Source organism: Procambarus clarkii, chromosome 39, assembly GCF_040958095.1.
Source record: "Procambarus clarkii isolate CNS0578487 chromosome 39, FALCON_Pclarkii_2.0, whole genome shotgun sequence".
Taxonomy (NCBI): Eukaryota; Metazoa; Arthropoda; class Malacostraca; order Decapoda; family Cambaridae; genus Procambarus; species Procambarus clarkii.
In genome coordinates this window covers 32,307,570-32,324,960 of record NC_091188.1, presented here as the reverse complement: position 1 = coordinate 32,324,960, position 17,391 = coordinate 32,307,570, and positions in this window count along the sequence as shown.

The following is a 17,391-nucleotide window of genomic DNA, read 5'->3' as shown; positions in this document are numbered from 1 at the left end:
TATGGTAGGGTGTAGGCATTACTACTGCTGGAGAAGACAGCGTGGGAATGTTTGTGGCAGTTGAAGGACGTTGACGAAGCCGTCCCCCCTCGAGAGGGTGCGAGTCCCCAATTTAAATTTGGCCAGCTGTCGGAGTTGCCAGAGGCGGTGAGAGGAGAGCTGCCAATGTTCTCCAGTTCATCCATTTATATACATATATCCTAATGTGATTATTTTTTTACACGATTAATGTAGTTCTCATAGTAAACTTCACATTATTTTACCGATTTATTTATGTGTGCCTTCCATCTCTAATTGAGCATTATTAAGTGATATTATTGCATCGCACCAATATCATTATATGGAAAATAGCCTAGTGCCTGGTAACATGAGTAACACTGATAATTATGGAAACATACCCTAGGCTGGCAATACTGATTCATCACCGATAGTGGTAACATTGTCTGATAACATGGAATTTAACCACTGAACTGCATTGCTGGGATGCAGAGTTACAACCCAGCTGGCGACCTTGTGAGTAGTTGAGTGACAGGTGTGGACTAGTGACCAGTGACCCCTTTGTTATGCGGGCAAGAATGAAGTACTGTTGCCGCATGAAGTGTCGTCCTAAGGAAGTACAGAGTCTTCCTTCACTCCTCCGTTGTGAAGGCTGGGATCGCTAGTAGCAGTTCCCCCGTGGTTCGACTGGAGGGCTCCTAGGGTGATCAGTGGCACCCAGGTGTGTGGGAGCACAGACCCGCGGTGGTGGTTATAGTGTGGTCCTCATCTTAGGGACCGGTAGACTAGTAAGATGAGTGAGTCAGTCTTCCACCAACCAACCACCACCCTGTACGTAACAGCATACTGTGCATATTCAACCATTGGCTAATTTAGGCGTTTAGTTTCTCTCGGTGATTATTTCAATCTGTAGTACTTGGGTGAAGCATTTACAACATTGTGGTTCAAACGAAAGTCATCAGCGAAGCTCTTCAATAAATGTTTAAACGTCATCAGCTGTTTGTCATGTGTAAACCGTTTTTCTATTGATAAATAAGGGGTCTGGCAGGTGCATGGAATAGACTTCAACCTTTGTTTATGAGAACGAGACGAGCAGTTACGCAGCTTAACTGACCACGTTCAAACATTTCCCGAACAGTACTTTGCTGATGACCCCTGCTCGAATGTCAAAGCTATAACTATCACCCAATGTAGTTCTAATGCATATAATGGCCAACAGAACCTTAACACCTAACATAACCTATGGCTAACTTAGTATTAAAATTATAATAACTCATGAGAAACCAGTTTTTAATACTCAGTACGTTAATATCGATGAATGCATTTGAGGGGGGGGGTGTGTAACGAGCCACTTACGAGCCTGGCCTGAGGACGGTATGCCGGAAACGAGAATTTGGCTTTTAAGAGGACAGTGCTTTACTTCAGTTTACTACAGTTCAAGCCGTCAATGAATTGGCGAAGTTCACCTACACATGAAATTTACCTTCTAGACCCGCATGGAGGAGCTTCCCTTCCTAAGTACGTGTGTGTGTGTGTGTGTGTGTGTGTATGTGTGTGTGTGTGTGTGTGTACTCACCTATATGTACTCACCTATATGTGCTTGCAGGATCGAGCATTGACTCTTGGATCCCGCCTTTCGAGCATCGGTTGTTTACAGCAATGACTCCTGTCCCATTTCCCTATCATACCTGGTTTTAAAATTATGAATAGTATTTGCTTCCACAACCTGTTCCTGAAGTGCATTCCATTTCCCCACTACTCTCACGCTAAAAGAAAACTTCCTTACATCTCTGTGACTCATCTGAGTTTCAAGCTTCCATCCATGTCCTCTCGTTCTGTTACTATTCCGTGTGAACATTTCGTCTATGTCCACTCTGTCAATTCCTCTGAGTATCTTATACGTTCCTATCATGTCCCCCCTCTCCCTTCTTCTTTCTAGTGTCGTAAGGCACAGTTCCCTCAGGCGCTCTTCATACCCCATCCCTCGTAGCTCTGGGACGAGTCTCGTTGCAAACCTCTGAACCTTTTCCAGTTTCATTATATGCTTCTTCAGATGGGGACTCCATGATGAGGCGGCATACTCTAAGACTGGCCTTACGTAGGCAGTGTAAAGCGCCCTAAATGCCTCCTTACTTAGGTTTCTGAATGATGTTCTAACTTTTGCCAGTGTAGAGTACGCTGCTGTCGTTATCCTATTAATATGTGCCTCAGGAGATAGATTAGGTGTTACGTCCACCCCCAGGTCTCTTTCACGCGTCGTTACAGGTAGGCTGTTCCCCTTCATTGTGTACTGTCCCTTTGGTCTCCTATCTCCTAGTCCCATTTCCATAACTTTACATTTGCTCGTGTTGAATTCTAGTAGCCATTTCTCTGACCATCTCTGCAATCTGTTCAGGTCCTCTTGGAGGATCCTGCAATCCTCATCTGTCACAACTCTTCTCATCAACTTTGCATCATCCGCAAACATCGACATGTAGGACTCTACGCCTGTAAACATGTCGTTAACATATACAAGAAATAGAATTGGTCCCAGCACCGATCCTTGTGGTACTCCACTTGTTACTGTTCGCCAGTCCGACTTCTCGCCCCTTACCGTAACTCTTTGGCTCCTTCCTGTTAGGTAGTTCCTTATCCATTCTAGGACCTTTCCCCCCACCCCCGCCTGCCTCTCGAGCTTGAACAGCAGTCTCATGTGCGGTACTGTATCAAAGGATTTTTGGCAGTCCAGAAATATGCAGTCTGCCCAACCATCTCTGTCCTGTCTTATCCTCGTTATTTTATCATAGAATTCCAGAAGGTTTGTTAGGCACGATTTCCCTGTCCAGAACCCATGTTGATGTTTGTTCACAAACCTAATGTTCTCCAGGTGTGCAACCAGTCGTAGCCTAATTATTCTTTCCAGTATTTTACAGGGGATGCTTGTCAGTGATACAGGTCTGTAGTTAAGTGCCTCCTCCCTATCTCCTTTCTTGAAGATCGGCACGACATTTGCCTTCTTCCAGCAACTGGGCAATTCTCCTGACATAAGTGACTCATTAAAGATCATTGCCAGAGGCACGCTGAGGGCCTGTGCTGCTGCTTTTAGTATCCACGGTGATACTTTGTCTGGTCCAACTGCTTTAGTTGCATCTAGAGTTGTCAACTGTTTCATTACCTCCTCTGCTGTCACCTCTATATCTGATAGTCTTTCATCTAGGGTAACCCCTTCCAACAATGGGAGCTGCTCAGGCTCGGTAGTGAACACTCCATGGAAACTGGCATTCAGTGCCTCGCAGATTTCCTTGTCACTTTCAGTATATGCCCCCTCTGTCTTCCTTAGTCTTGTCACTTGGTCGTTCACCGACATTTTTCTTCTTATATGACTGTGTAGTAACTTAGGTTGTTTTTTCGCTTTGATTGCAATATCGTTCTCATAGTCCCTTTCCGATGTTCGTCTTATGTTAATGTAATCGTTCCTAGCTCTGTTGTATCTGCTTCTGTTGTCCTCTGTTCTTTGTCTTCTGTACTTCCTCCACTCCCGCCTGCTGGCCATTTTTGCTTCCTGACACTGTCTATTAAACCATGGGTTATTATATTCCTTCTTATTTTTTCCCTTTACCGTTGGTATAAATCTCTCTTCGGCCTCCTGGCATTTCTGTATGACTAGGTCCATCATATCTTGGACTGTTTTTCCTCTAATTTCTTCCTCCCACTGCACTTCACCCAGATAGTCCCTTATCCTCATATAGTCCCCTTTCCTGTAGTCAGCTCTCCTTTCCCAGATCTCTTGTCCCATGGTCATAATTTTGAATTCCATCATGTAGTCAAAGACTAGGACACAATGGTCACTGGCCCCTAGAGGTATTTCATGCTCTAAATTCTCGATATCTTCTACGTTCTGGGTGAAAATCAGGTCTAATAGGCTCGGTGCATCTCCTCCTCTTTCCCTTGTGTCTTCCTTCACATGTTGTGTCAGGAAATTCCTGTCTATAACATCTACTAATTTTGCTCCCCACGTTTCATCCCCTCCATGGGGATTCCTTGATTCCCAATTTATCTCTCCATGATTTAGGTCCCCCATGATCAGCAGCTTCGCTCTCATTCTGTGGGCTAGTGTTGCTGCCTTCTGCAGTTCATCTATACATGCTTTGTTGTTGTCATCATACTCCTGCCTGGGTCTTCTACTGTTTGGTGGGGGATTGTAGATTACCAGGATCACAATCTTCCTCCCATCTACTGTCAGAGTTCCATGTATGAAGCTTGTGCACTCATTGATAACTCGATTTCCCAGGTCTTCAAACTTCCATTTCCGCTTTATTAGGAGTGCTACTCCCCCTCCCTGTCTCTGTGTCCTCTCTTTTCGTATCACCTGGTACCCTTCAGGAAAGATTGCATCTGAGATCATGTCATTAATTTTAGTTTCCACAATTGCAACTATGTCAGGATCTGCTTCACTCACTCTTTCTTTTATCTCTTCTGCTTTATTAGATACCCCATCAGCATTGGTGTACCAAACCTTGAGATTCTTCATGGAAACTCTTGTACCAGAGTTCTCCCTTTCTCTGGGGGTCTGGGGGGATCTGGGGGATGTCTGGGGGGTGACTGGGGGCAGAGGGGATCTGGGGGATCTGGGGGGTGTCTGGGGGATGACTGGGGGCGGGGAGGGTCCGGGGGATGTCCGGGGGGATCCAGGGGGTGTCTGGGGGGGTCCGGGGGGTGTATGGGGGGTGAAAGAGTTCAGGAGGGGTGCTTGGGGGGCTACTGGGGGCTGGGCTTCTAGGAAGGTAGGTAGGAGGGTCTGGGGTAGGGCCTGGGTAGGTAGGTCTGGAGTAGGAAGGGCATACTGGGTCTGAAGATTAGGGAGGGCATAGAGGGGTTGGGAGATGGCGTAAGGTTGGGAGACAGATAGAGGTTGAGAGGTTGGGAGGGGGATGGATAGAGGGGGTGGGGGGGACCTCCCACCTCCCTCGCAAGGGTGGGGGGTCACATGGAAGGAGAGGGGATGAGGAGGGGTGAGGGCAGGGTAGGCTTTGGGTGTTGAGGGGATGAGGTCTGGGTGGGTTCTCGGGGTTGAGGGGATGAGGTCTGGATGGGATTTGGGGGTTGAGGAGATGAGAGCTGGGTGGGTTTTGGGGGTTGAGGGGACGAGGGCTGGACGGGTTTTGGGGGTTGAGGTGATGAGGGGGTCCTTGGAATGTGGGATGAATTTGACTCCAGTGGGGTCAGAGGGGTCAAGGGATGTGCTGGGGAGATAAGCAGGGGCGGCTGATTTGGGAAAGGGGTGACCTGAGAAGCACGTGTGAGCTGGTTAGCATGGGGTGGATTAGCACTGGGGTGTGTAGCTGCGCTCAAATGGGAAGAGTCGTATTGTTGTTTGCTTGCTCTGTGGGCAATCTGTTCCTCCTTCGTCATGAATTTGTCAATAAATACGTTGTAGTAATTTTCGCTACCTCTGAGTAGGTGTTTGTGATGCAGTATGTAATCCACTGCCTCTTCGTTAGTGAACTGTACCAGGACAGGTCGTTTCCTGTTACAGTTGTATGGTCCAATGCGTCGGTGGACTTGCACCTCATTCCCTGCCATCTGGGCTCTCATGTCTCTCAAGATCCCCTGTAGTTCCAAATCCTCAATCTCCATCCTTTCCTGCCTCGATGGTGCCCTGGCTTCAAGTAATCCATGGATTATGATTGTCCTCTTTCTCAGTTCAGGGTCATGCTGGTGGCCCTCTCCCTGGCTGACCCCCACCCCTCCTACACCCGCTACTCCACCTACTACTACTACTTCCCCTTCCCCTGCCAAGCTTCCCTTATTCCTGCCAAATTCATTAGTAAGCCTAGATATTTCTCCTTGCCATTCTACCCTGCTCTTCCTGATTTCCTCTTGAATATAATCCATAAACTCTTGTTTGAGTCTTTGAACCTCGCCCTGTATCTTATTAAAGACTTCACTTTTAATCCCCTGGATTAGATCACCTATCCAAACATCCCTCTTCTCTACAAATTTCCCAATCATCTTCTCCACAAACCTATCTTCTTCCTCAATCATAATACTGCTGGACCTAGACGCCCTTCCTGACCTAGTCATTGCTATAATGCAACCTTACCCACAGGGGTTCCAAGTATCTTACCGTCCTGCTAACACAATAGGTGAGTGAATCTCCAAGCGTCGTCCCCGTGGTGGTAGGAGGGTTGCTGCCGGGGTGAGGTCACGCGGTCAGAGGTCGGTGAGGTCTGCTCCACACTACACACTGCCACAATACTACAACTATTTTGAATTACGTTATTTAAACTGTTTTTCTTCACTACTTTATGGCTCTGGCCAAAACTCAAGGTTTTTTCATTCACTTGTACACACTTTTTCACTTCGAAGTTGCCTGATTACCCCTCCCACTCCACTAGTGAACCTGGAGCTCCCAACCCACGTCCACCCAACACGATGGTCACAAGACAAGTGTCTTGTGTGTGTGTGTGTGTGTGTGTGTGTGTGTGTGTGTGTGTGTGTGTGTGTGTGTGTGTGTGTGTGTGTGTGTGTATGTGTATGTGTGTGAGAGATATTATATATATATATATATATATATATATATATATATATATATATATATATATATATATATATATATATATATATATATATATATATATATATATATATATATATATATATATATATATATATATATATTGTATACATGGAGAAAGACACCATAAACGTTTATTACAAGGACACAAACCTTCACTTTTATATACATCCTGTCACCCGGTTTCTCTCAAGAGGCCTATCTTTCTCCCTGAGAATCTGAGTCAAAGGTATATTTAGTGACCAGAATAATCTGGGGAACGCTTTGTAGGAGCTCTGGGGCGTCCTTAAAGTAAGAGGCTGCCCAGAATATACCATAGGAGAAGCTGCAAAGAAACTGGCTCCTCTCCAGCAACAAAATATTGTTCGGGAACAAACATCCAGTCAATAGAGGATGGTTCTAAGATATATTCCTACAGCTTCAGGAAGCATCCGAAAGGAAGTTAACAAGCTCTAGTCTTAGATGAAAGAAACTATCGGCGAACTTCCGACCTAGAACTTGCTTCCTTCGGAGCCTTCTTTGTTAGCTTGGGGGGAAAAGTAGATAGTGTCCCTCTTAAAACCGTTATCTGTGGTCATGGAAGCTCCGCCAGTCGTATAATATTTTCTTCCCCAATAGAGAGGTACTTTGCACTTACAAATCAGTAACACAACGTTACCCCGTTCAGGAGACTCAGAAACGTTCACCTTTTAACACTTTATAGGTCCTGCCGCCTGATCACGATATTAGTCGATTTGCAGAATTACTACAGCATTCAAGGGCTACCAATACCTTGTGCACGATACAGATGATGGCCACGTAGCTGCAAGTGCTCAGCCTCCCGAAACTGTCCAACAGTATATTTAGCTTGCTAGGTTTAGCCCCGGTACTTTCCCCTCACGCTTACTAAAACTTTCCTCTTGCCAGTCTCTCCTAACCCCAAATGAAGCATAACCCTCTTGTGTATTTTTATTTATATATGATTGGACTGGTGGGATAGAAGACAGACTAACAAATATGGACGGAGAGGAGGGGATTGAAATGTAACCGAAATTGTTAGCTTAACATTAACCATAAAATACACCACAACTAAATGTTCAAATTATGGGCCTGACGAATGGTTTACCACTCTGAAGTAGTTAACGCATAGAGTACTTTAGACTATACCAAATATTGCGACAGCCAGAAAAATGATAGGATGGATTACGAGAACTTTCAAATCCAGGAATCCCATCACAATGGTAGTACTCATCAAGTCACTTGTGTTGTCCCGTCTTGAGTACTGCTCAGTACTCACTTTCCCCTTCAGAGCAGGAGAGAATACTGAAATAGAAGGAATACAGAGAACATATACGGCACGCATTGACGCAATAAAGCACCTAAATTATTGGGATCGTCTCAAAGCCCTCCAAATGTACTCACTAGAAAGAAGACAAGAGAGATCAAATAATATACACCTGGAAGATACTGGAGGGCCAAGTACCAAATCTACACAGTAAAATAACAACGTACTGGAGTGAACGATATGGAAGAAAATGCAGAATAGAACCAGTGAAGAGCAGAGGTGCCATAGGCACAATCAGAGAACACTGTACAAACATCAGAGGTCCACGGCTGTTCAACGTCCTCCCAGCGAGCATACGAAATATTGCCGGAACAACCGTGGACATCTTCAAGAGGAAACTAGATTTATTTCTCCAAGGAGTGCCGGACCAACCGGGCTGTGGTGGGTATGTGGGCCTGCGGGCCGCTCCAAGCAACAGCCTAGTGGACCAAACTCTCACAAGTCAAGCCTGGCCTCGGGCCGGGCTTGGGGAGGAGTAGAACTCCCAGAACCCCATCAACCAGATACCTATTAGAAGATCACCGTTTCAAGGCATAGCGCGTAAACTATGAAAATTATTAAACGTGTTCCCTTCACCTATTGTACTTAGGTGGGAATATGTATCAACTACATAATGACCATCTGCGATTCGACGTAAGTTTTTCCAATTAACTTTAATCCCTCCATACCTGCAGTTGCGTTGTAAGATACCAATTTCTTGGGGTCTGGTTGACCATACCTGCAGTGCCGTTGTACTGATGCACCCTCGTACATACCTGAAATTACACATTAAATACATCAAAATACTAAATTGAACATTTTGTAAAATTTGAGAAACATCCCACAAGACAAGCAGGTCAGATTTTGGTTCATCTTTAATATTAAAAGCTGACTTAATTACCACCGAATGGCAAAACCCAATCTCAGACAAGCCTCATCCACAACCCGTTCTCAACAACGGTCAAGTGGTCGTTAACCCGGCAGTCAAACATGAACGTGAAGAACGCTTCACATTTAACTTGTCCTCAGTCTAAGCTCGTTCATGCACTGATCCACAACAGTTCATGCATTTATCACACTGTACTTAAAATAGTTTGATATGAGACCTATTATATATTATTTATTAGGGGAGGGAGACAGTTTGGAATACACTCACGTGCTATTGTTTCCTTCAACAACTATCAGACCTATACACAATTTAAATATACATTATTTACTTTAATTGGAAAAAAACAGTACTGGGTTACACAGGACGTCAATGTTAATTATGGCATCTTTGGGGTTGGCTGCAGCGTGGACGACATTAACTCAGGATGGCTAGTTTCAGTCACAGGATGGGCGGAGGGGGGGGGGGATGTGACGCTTGCTAGACGCTTGTTCTGTGTTTCAAGGATTGAAATTTCATTGTTCACAAGAAACACCTTATAACTGCCAGAATTTAATTATAATAATTTTGTAAACTTTTTTCACATGCTTTTGGTCAAACGGTAAATTTCACTGTAACGTTGACACAAGCCGCTGTTGTGGAACAGTATCACACAGCAGTCGTTTTAGAATATAATTTTGTTTTAATAATCTTTATCAAAAGTCAATCTAGGTAAAAGTTTACTAATAGACATGTATATTACTCAATATAATTATATTTACAAATGAGTAAACCAGAGCTAATTGAATTATTTTAAATAAAGCCTTAACATCTTTTAACTATTCTTATTTAGATAATCAGCAAATATAGACTGTTCTACCAACAGAACACAATGTGATAAAATAACTAATCTAGAGTAACTTGCCTGTAAGCCTGGCGCAGGTAACCTCATGCACAGGACTGTCCAGGTGACTAATTTAGTAAAACTAATGAGGCGGGCGTTGAGCAGCACCTGTCCCCACGCCGGCCCGCGCCACACTGCCCGCCGCGCCTCTTGACTAGCTTGGCCTGATGGGTCAACTACCCGTGACGTCATTCACCTCACCTGACATGAGGCCGCCTCACATACAAATAATTCACAAGTAAAGTCAACAATATTAATATAGAGTTTATTTCTATTAATGTGAAGTATGAGCAGGTGTGAGTATGTATTAAAAGCACATACTTCACTACTGGACATTAAACCCACTACCACACCCACCTAGTAGCTTGGAAGCTCCATAACGCCTTCTGTAACTGTTATGTTGGGGTCTAGGCCAGGGGCCAGGTACAGCAACCGGTTACGGTGCTCAGCGTCCTGTGTGTGTATTTACTGTGTGCCTGTAGGGTCGAACTCCTACCTCTTGGACCCCGCCTTTCTATTTTTCGGTTGTCTAATATACCGATTCAAGATCTATTTTTCCTTTGTCATAACTACATATACACCTTCCCCTAGGGAAGGCTCCTAGCTAGGCTCGTAGCCCCCGCCTTCTAAACATTCTTAGATTATTGCACTGTCTCCTTTCACACAATTTTATCACTTATGTATTTAAAACTTTGAATCGAACTAGCTTCAACGACAAACATCTTACCAGTAAATTGACAACTTATTGACAGCTCTAACATTGAAAAAGATCTCTGACGTCCTTGTGACTCATTGGTCTCTAGATTTTATCTATAAACCCTCGTTTTGCTGTTCCTGGCTTTGAAAAATACTGTTTTGTCTACCTTGTCAATTTCCCTTAGAATCTTGTATATTATTATCATATTCCTTTATCTATCCTTTCCTCGAGTGTGGTAAGGTCGAGTTCCCCAATCTTTCCTCGTATTTTACGCCCTTCAACTCAGGAACGAATCTCGTTACATATTTTTGAACCTTTTCTAGTTTATTATGATCTTTTTTTATGCAAGAGTTCCATGTTGTGAATGCCTATCGAAGTGCAGGTCTCACCTTCGCTGTATATAGGGCCTAAAATAGCACCCTTGTCAAATTGTCTGAAGGATGCACTCTAGTTGTTCATTATGACATTATGCAGCTGCTATTCTGCTAATGTGGACTTCTGGCATCACAAATGGGGCTATGTTCACTCCCAGGACTTTCCTCATGATTCAAGAAATTGTTTTCCTTTTTTCCTATATTGCTGGTGTTAATACACCTGTTACAATATTCGTAACTTTGCATTTGGCTGGGTTAAAATTAGGCAGCCATTTTCTAAGAACATTTCTGAAGTATGTCCAAATCTGATTAAATACCTCAAGCTATCACTGTCCTTTCTTCTCGTCAGCTTTGCGTCATCTGAAATACTGATATGAAGGAGCCATTTTCCTGTCAGGTGATTGACAAATTAGAAACAGTATGGAACCTAAAACGGAACCTTGTGGTGCTCCACTTGTAACCTCTCACCACTCTGATGTCTCTGCCCTTTTGCTTCCTTCTTGAGAGATTCTCTCTGACCAACCTTAGAACTTTTCCTGTTACGCCAGCCTCTCTCACTATCTGTCTAGCAACTTGCAGGCAATACTTGTTAGTAATGTGGGTCTGTGTAATGGTTTGTCTTCCCCATTTCTTGTATATTGGTACCACATTAGCCATTTTCCTTCAGTCAGGAAGTTCTCCCGTTTCTATAGAGGAATTAAATATTACGCCAAGTGGCCTGCTGAATGCTTCAGTTGCTTCTTGGTATGCACAACAAAACTGTGTCTGGTCCTAAGGCGCGTGACCAGTATTGACAGCAGCAGCAGTCTAGCAGTGAAGCAGGAGCGAGTCTACAGTCTAGCCTTTAGGGAGGTTATAGAGCCGAGGCACGTATCTAGCATTGGCAGCAGCGTCAGTCCAACAACACAGAGGGAGCGACAACCCCACAGTATTGGATGCCTTGAGCTTTGCCTCTCAGATGACATCGACGAAGTCCGTCTCTCACTAGGTTATGCCAATATCACCGGACACGCCAAGATCTACCCGTCCAGTAGGCACACAGACACAAATGAGGTCCCTATCTCCCCCTCCCCCACCACCACCGACGGATTTGTTGGAAAACACACAACCACAGACAACCAACACACCGCCACACCAAGAGAGACCCTCCACTTCATCCACGAATTCGAGGCGAACCTTCCGAAGGTTCACGACGGACTGCTACACACCACAGGAAAAACTCCTGAGAGAGGTTCCCTGTTACTAACCCTTCTTAACCGGGTTCTTTTTAAACTATGATCCTACTCAAATTCAGAGGACTCTAACCTTGATGGAAATATAGTGTAATGTTTAAGATAAATAAAAATAAAAGTACTTAAAATAACCCATTATTTTGCCCTTTACTATAATATGTACAAGTGTTTATGTGAGGTCATCCTGAGCGGCATTACTACCCCTCATGCTAGCCTGCTTCACGGATGACTGATACTATGCCTCTGACGAGGCCTTCAGGGCACCATTAGCCCTTACGCTAGCTGCCGTTATGGACCAGTCTTCAAATGCCTCCCCCCCCGCCTTTGCACACTTGACAGTATGCTCATCTGGCAATGTCCAAAGCGCTCACCTAGCCCCACAGGCTAGCACCTTCCAATAGTGAAGTCCACAGTGTTCAACCATAGCACTAACCTAGCTCCACTGGCTAGTACCATCATGAGTGAAGTCCCCAGCCAACCCGTTGTCGCACTTGCTTATATTCAATATTTGGCTTATTAATAAGTGCATATGTGACATACTAATTTATTGTAAATATTTGAGTTTACCCTGAAAAGCTGAATAGAAAACACCGACCTAACCTTCTTAGCATGTTAAGATAAGCATCTTATTGCTTCTTAATTACAATTAGTATTTAACCAATATTGATATTACAGTTTTATAAAAATAATAACAAAACTAAAATATTTAAATAAATTGTAAAGTAACTCAGGATATTGTCAAAATATTGTATAAAATCTCTATTGTTTGATAGAACTGAAAAAGAAATTCCAAGTATTAAAACTGGTGTATAGCAAATCTTCAGGAAGAGTTTGTACCTTGAAAACAAAATATAACTTGGAATATACAACATATGTACTTATTAATATGCCAAATATTGACTATAAGCAATAAGTCATATGTGCTGTCTTGTGCGAGAGCGGGTTGTTGCCCTAGCACCCAACCAGAGCGCTTACCTAGCCCCATTGGCTGGTACCTCCGGGAGTCCACAGTGCTCACCTAGCTTAACTCCTGGAGGGACTAGCCAGTGAAGTCCACAGGGCTCAACTATCCCACTTGGCTAGCACCTTCAGGTCGACCCAAGTACTCTTCCCATGTCCCAGCTTCACTGATTTCCATTGCTGGTCCCTGATTGGTCGTCACCTTCACGCCCAGCCAACTAGAAAATGGGGAAACTACGATTAATGGGAGGGTCAACTGCTACAGTTCGGCATCTAGATCGTAGATAGCGCCAAGATCCGTCACATGCCCATTCTTGTGCCCCCTCTCAGGGCCCTCATCAAACAGGGCAATGTCGCACCTCGCACAAGAGCTTCCTCTATCGACTCCTTACCCATCGTCACGACAGCCGACATGTGCTTGGACCACACGGGTACTGTACGAGCTTACGCACAACACTGTAACGAAGATGCGTAAAATAACAATTAAATGGCAGGATATACAACAACATTCGATACGTAGTGGCGGATTTCATTGAGTCTGACCAACCCGACGTGCAACCATTAAACACCAGGTGCGACACAAATGCTCACATAATCCGTCACTACGGATACACTATAAACCAGTCACCGGATGAGGCACACGATGGAATTGTCATACTCATTAAACACAGACAAAATTATTGACCCATTATGGCAATTCTGACACTTCAAGCCGTAAAACATCACTTACACCCAGAATCAATCATTATTAGTACCACCTACAATCGTCCCTACACCAACATACCACAATATAACTTGACTAGACTCTTCAACTACACCAACTTGCCCGTCATTCTGATGGCTGACCTGAACACTAAACACTCCACTTTTCACCACAACACTCCAAACAGCACGGACATAATTTCCACCAAATATACCTGTAAAACGACTAGCGTTCCTGGGACCAGACATCCACACGTCCTATGCTAACAACGGCCTCGGGCGACCTGACGTCATATTCACAAACAGATCAGGCACCCACCTACACCACACAACTCCCTACCCCCCTCTCATAGGCTTTGACCACATTCCTGTCACCCTCCATCTCTATCCAAAAATCTTCATACAGGGTCTCCCACGTTTTGTATACAACAGAGCTAACTGGACAGTATTTACAGTATGCAAGAGGAAGACCAAACATTCACATATGATGGCAAGATGCCCGAGGACATTGACACCCAACTACACCTTATACAATACAGTCACAAGCAGCGGCTGCAACAACACCGCTCATCACCCACAGGAGAAGGTACTCGTAAACTCCTTCCATACGAGCCAGGAGACTTATCACACACTACCAAAACAGATTCATACAAAACCAGCACAGACATGGCCAAGTACTCTTGGGCCTCATTATGCTCGGCAATCGTTTACTCAACAATCTGTTCAGTGATCACGCCAAGCACTGGACACGCCTAGTTTTTTTATTATTTATAAAATAAACACAAAACGTAGAAATACACAGCACAAATACAAACCCTCAAGAATTTTGGAACTTCATTAAAAAAATCAGGGTAAACAACTACACCACTTTCAAACAAATCACTTACAACGACAGAAACATCACGGACCCAGCAGAGGTCATACAAGTTTTCCGGCAACACTGGCAGACAAACTTTCACCAACACAGCCAACTTTACTTCAGACCCGCTGACACCTGGAGAGGTCAAGATGATGCTACTAAGCACCCCCCCCCCCTACAACAGAGACCCAGAGGCTTCGGGTATAGGGCATGAACTCATTAGATGCCTCCCTATGACGCTTATCAATGGCCTGACTGCTCTCAATAATGCCTCCCATGTTCCAGATAATTTTCTCAACTCTTAAAAAGCAACTACTATTCTGCTCCCAAAACCAGGAAAACCACATAATGACCCCAAAAACTACCGACCAATCAACCTACTTGAAATGCTCGGAACGTTTTCGAGCATCCAGTAAACCTCAGACTTTGACAACATCCTGAAGACAGTGACTTACTAAATGAAAGACAGTTCGGCTTCTTGTCCCACAGGTCGACGCACGATGCTCCTATAAGAGTGCTGAACTACATACTAATCAACCAGAAAGAACGCCGCAAGACAGCACTAGTGACCAAAGACGTCGAGAAGGCCTTCGACAGGGTATGGCACGAGGAACTTTAACAAGATGTGTAACAACTCTGACCTGCCCTTGAACACTAAGAAACTACTCTGCAATTACTTAGACGACCGACAGAAGAGGATTCACTTTCTGAGCCTCCACTCTCACTACTTCCCTCATCACTCAGGGGGTCCCACAAGGCACCGTTCTTGCACCAAGACACTGTGCACCACATAAATGACATTCCCGACCATTTACACCCAAAAATATCTCGCACTATGCTATGCAGACAATATGAATACTAATAACGAGTCAACACATCGATGACCTTTCAAGCCTAACACAACGGGAAATATACAACATTACATGGAAATGCGACTGCTGAATACAGTCGAACCACATTAAATCCACCATCACATACTTCTACAAGAAACATGCTAACACAATACTCGACAAACTCTACTCGCAATCACCAACCCCAACATATATTCCCGTCACCAAAAACCCTACAATACTCAGCCTAAATCTTGACAATAACTTACGAATACACAGCACACATACACGACAAAGCAAAAAGTCTCTCCTTCGACTATGAAGACACAAACACCAACGTAAACAAAATAAAAACTACACTTGTCCTAATTCGTCCTCTCATAACATACACCCCAATGTCCCTAATGCTCTCAGCCAACACAATAAAGTAATTATCAATGAAGACACTAAACCGGTATGTAGCACCATAAAATTTGCGGAATAATAAGAGGCACTAAATATCACTGAGGATGCTGTGACGGTGTCCTACCCCTATATTTCTTCCTTCCCAGCTTAAAAAGAGTCATATCTCTGTAACCTGAGTATTCTCTGATGTTCAGGGAATATTTTCATGTGTGGGAAAGCGTGGAGCGTGATTAAGCTGGCTATAAAATGGCCAGTTAAGTTTGATAATGCAAGGGGCTTACGCCTTTTGGGGCACAAGACGGCGTCGAGCCATCCTGCTTCCCGCCAAGACGTTGTGACACCTCCTGGCACCTGATTGGCCAGGTGAGGTCACGTGCCGGAAGTGACCAATGACGAGAGCCCTCAGGCAGTGTGACGTCATGAGCCGGAGGGCTCTCAGGGCGGCTGGCGCCTGGGTGGGAGAGAATAAGTCACTAGCCGCCCTAGAGTGAGGACGCGCTCGAGTGAGCTCCAGATCTAGAGGCTAAAGAGCCCTTTCCAGTAGATTTAAGCATCGCTTCGATACGGCAGACAGACCGGGAGGACACCCTTGATCCGTGAAGTACCCAGAAGCAAGGATAGGTCGGATTAGAGAGCCAAGAGCTCTACCAAGAGTCTGCAGCAGGGACAAACGTTGGGGCTGGAGACGTCTGGGACTCCCAGTGGACCGCATTACACATATCAAGTGAGAAGCTACGGCCGGGCCGAATCTACAGGCAGTGAGGCAAAGGGAACTGTGCTGGACTGCCTGGACTGCAAGGGTCGGCAGTCCCAGTGAGAGTGGAGGACGACGACGGAGGTACCTGTCTCCATTACCCCAGAGAAGAGGAGAAGGAAGGCAGTACCTGTCGGGACTGAGTACGGCGAGGACGCGATACAACGAGGACGACAGAGGAACCTGTGTGTGCGGGAACTGATCGTCGGGAGATCAGAAACCAGGACCAGGAACCTCAACATCCCTCAACAGAGGACGAGTCGGCTTCGTGGTTGGAATAAAGTAAGGTAGATAATTGTTCCTCCCTTTACCCCTTTGATCTAGGTGAGGTAGGGTATTTTATATTTTGTGAACATTTCTACTTATCATTTTATTGTCTATGTGACAGTGTTAGGCTAGGAGCCAGGAGCTCATGTAGGCTTGGTGGTGGTGGAACATAAATGTGTTGATGCAGTGATGTTAGTGATCCTGGTGTGAGGGAATCTAGATTCCCTCAGCTAGTTTTCCTAGTTTCTAGATTAGGCTAGTCCCTCTAGAAACTGAAGCTTTCAAACTAACATATACTTGTGGGGTGTTGAATGAAAGCTTATGTTAAGGACTATCGGTTGAGACTGGTTAGAGGCCTGTGATTGCTCTGTAGAGAGAATTACAGAAATTTTCCTGTTTCTGTGAAATAGGATGGGAGGTGAGAGTGAAGTGGTGTAGGGAGGTACTTGACTCTCCCAACGGTTTTACAGGGGGGGAGGGACAGTGGGGTGAACATTGCCTCCCCCCCCCCCCACCATGTGAGACAGTACACCACTGTCTTTTAGGCCTCTCCCTCCTTGTGACGTCACAGGACACCTGAGGCATGTGATTGGTTTAGGCACCTGTGCTCCAAGCCAAGTTTTGGCGTAAAGAGCTGTGGTTGGAAGCGGCATCTTGGTAGTGTGCTGGCTCCCTGCTGATTGGTC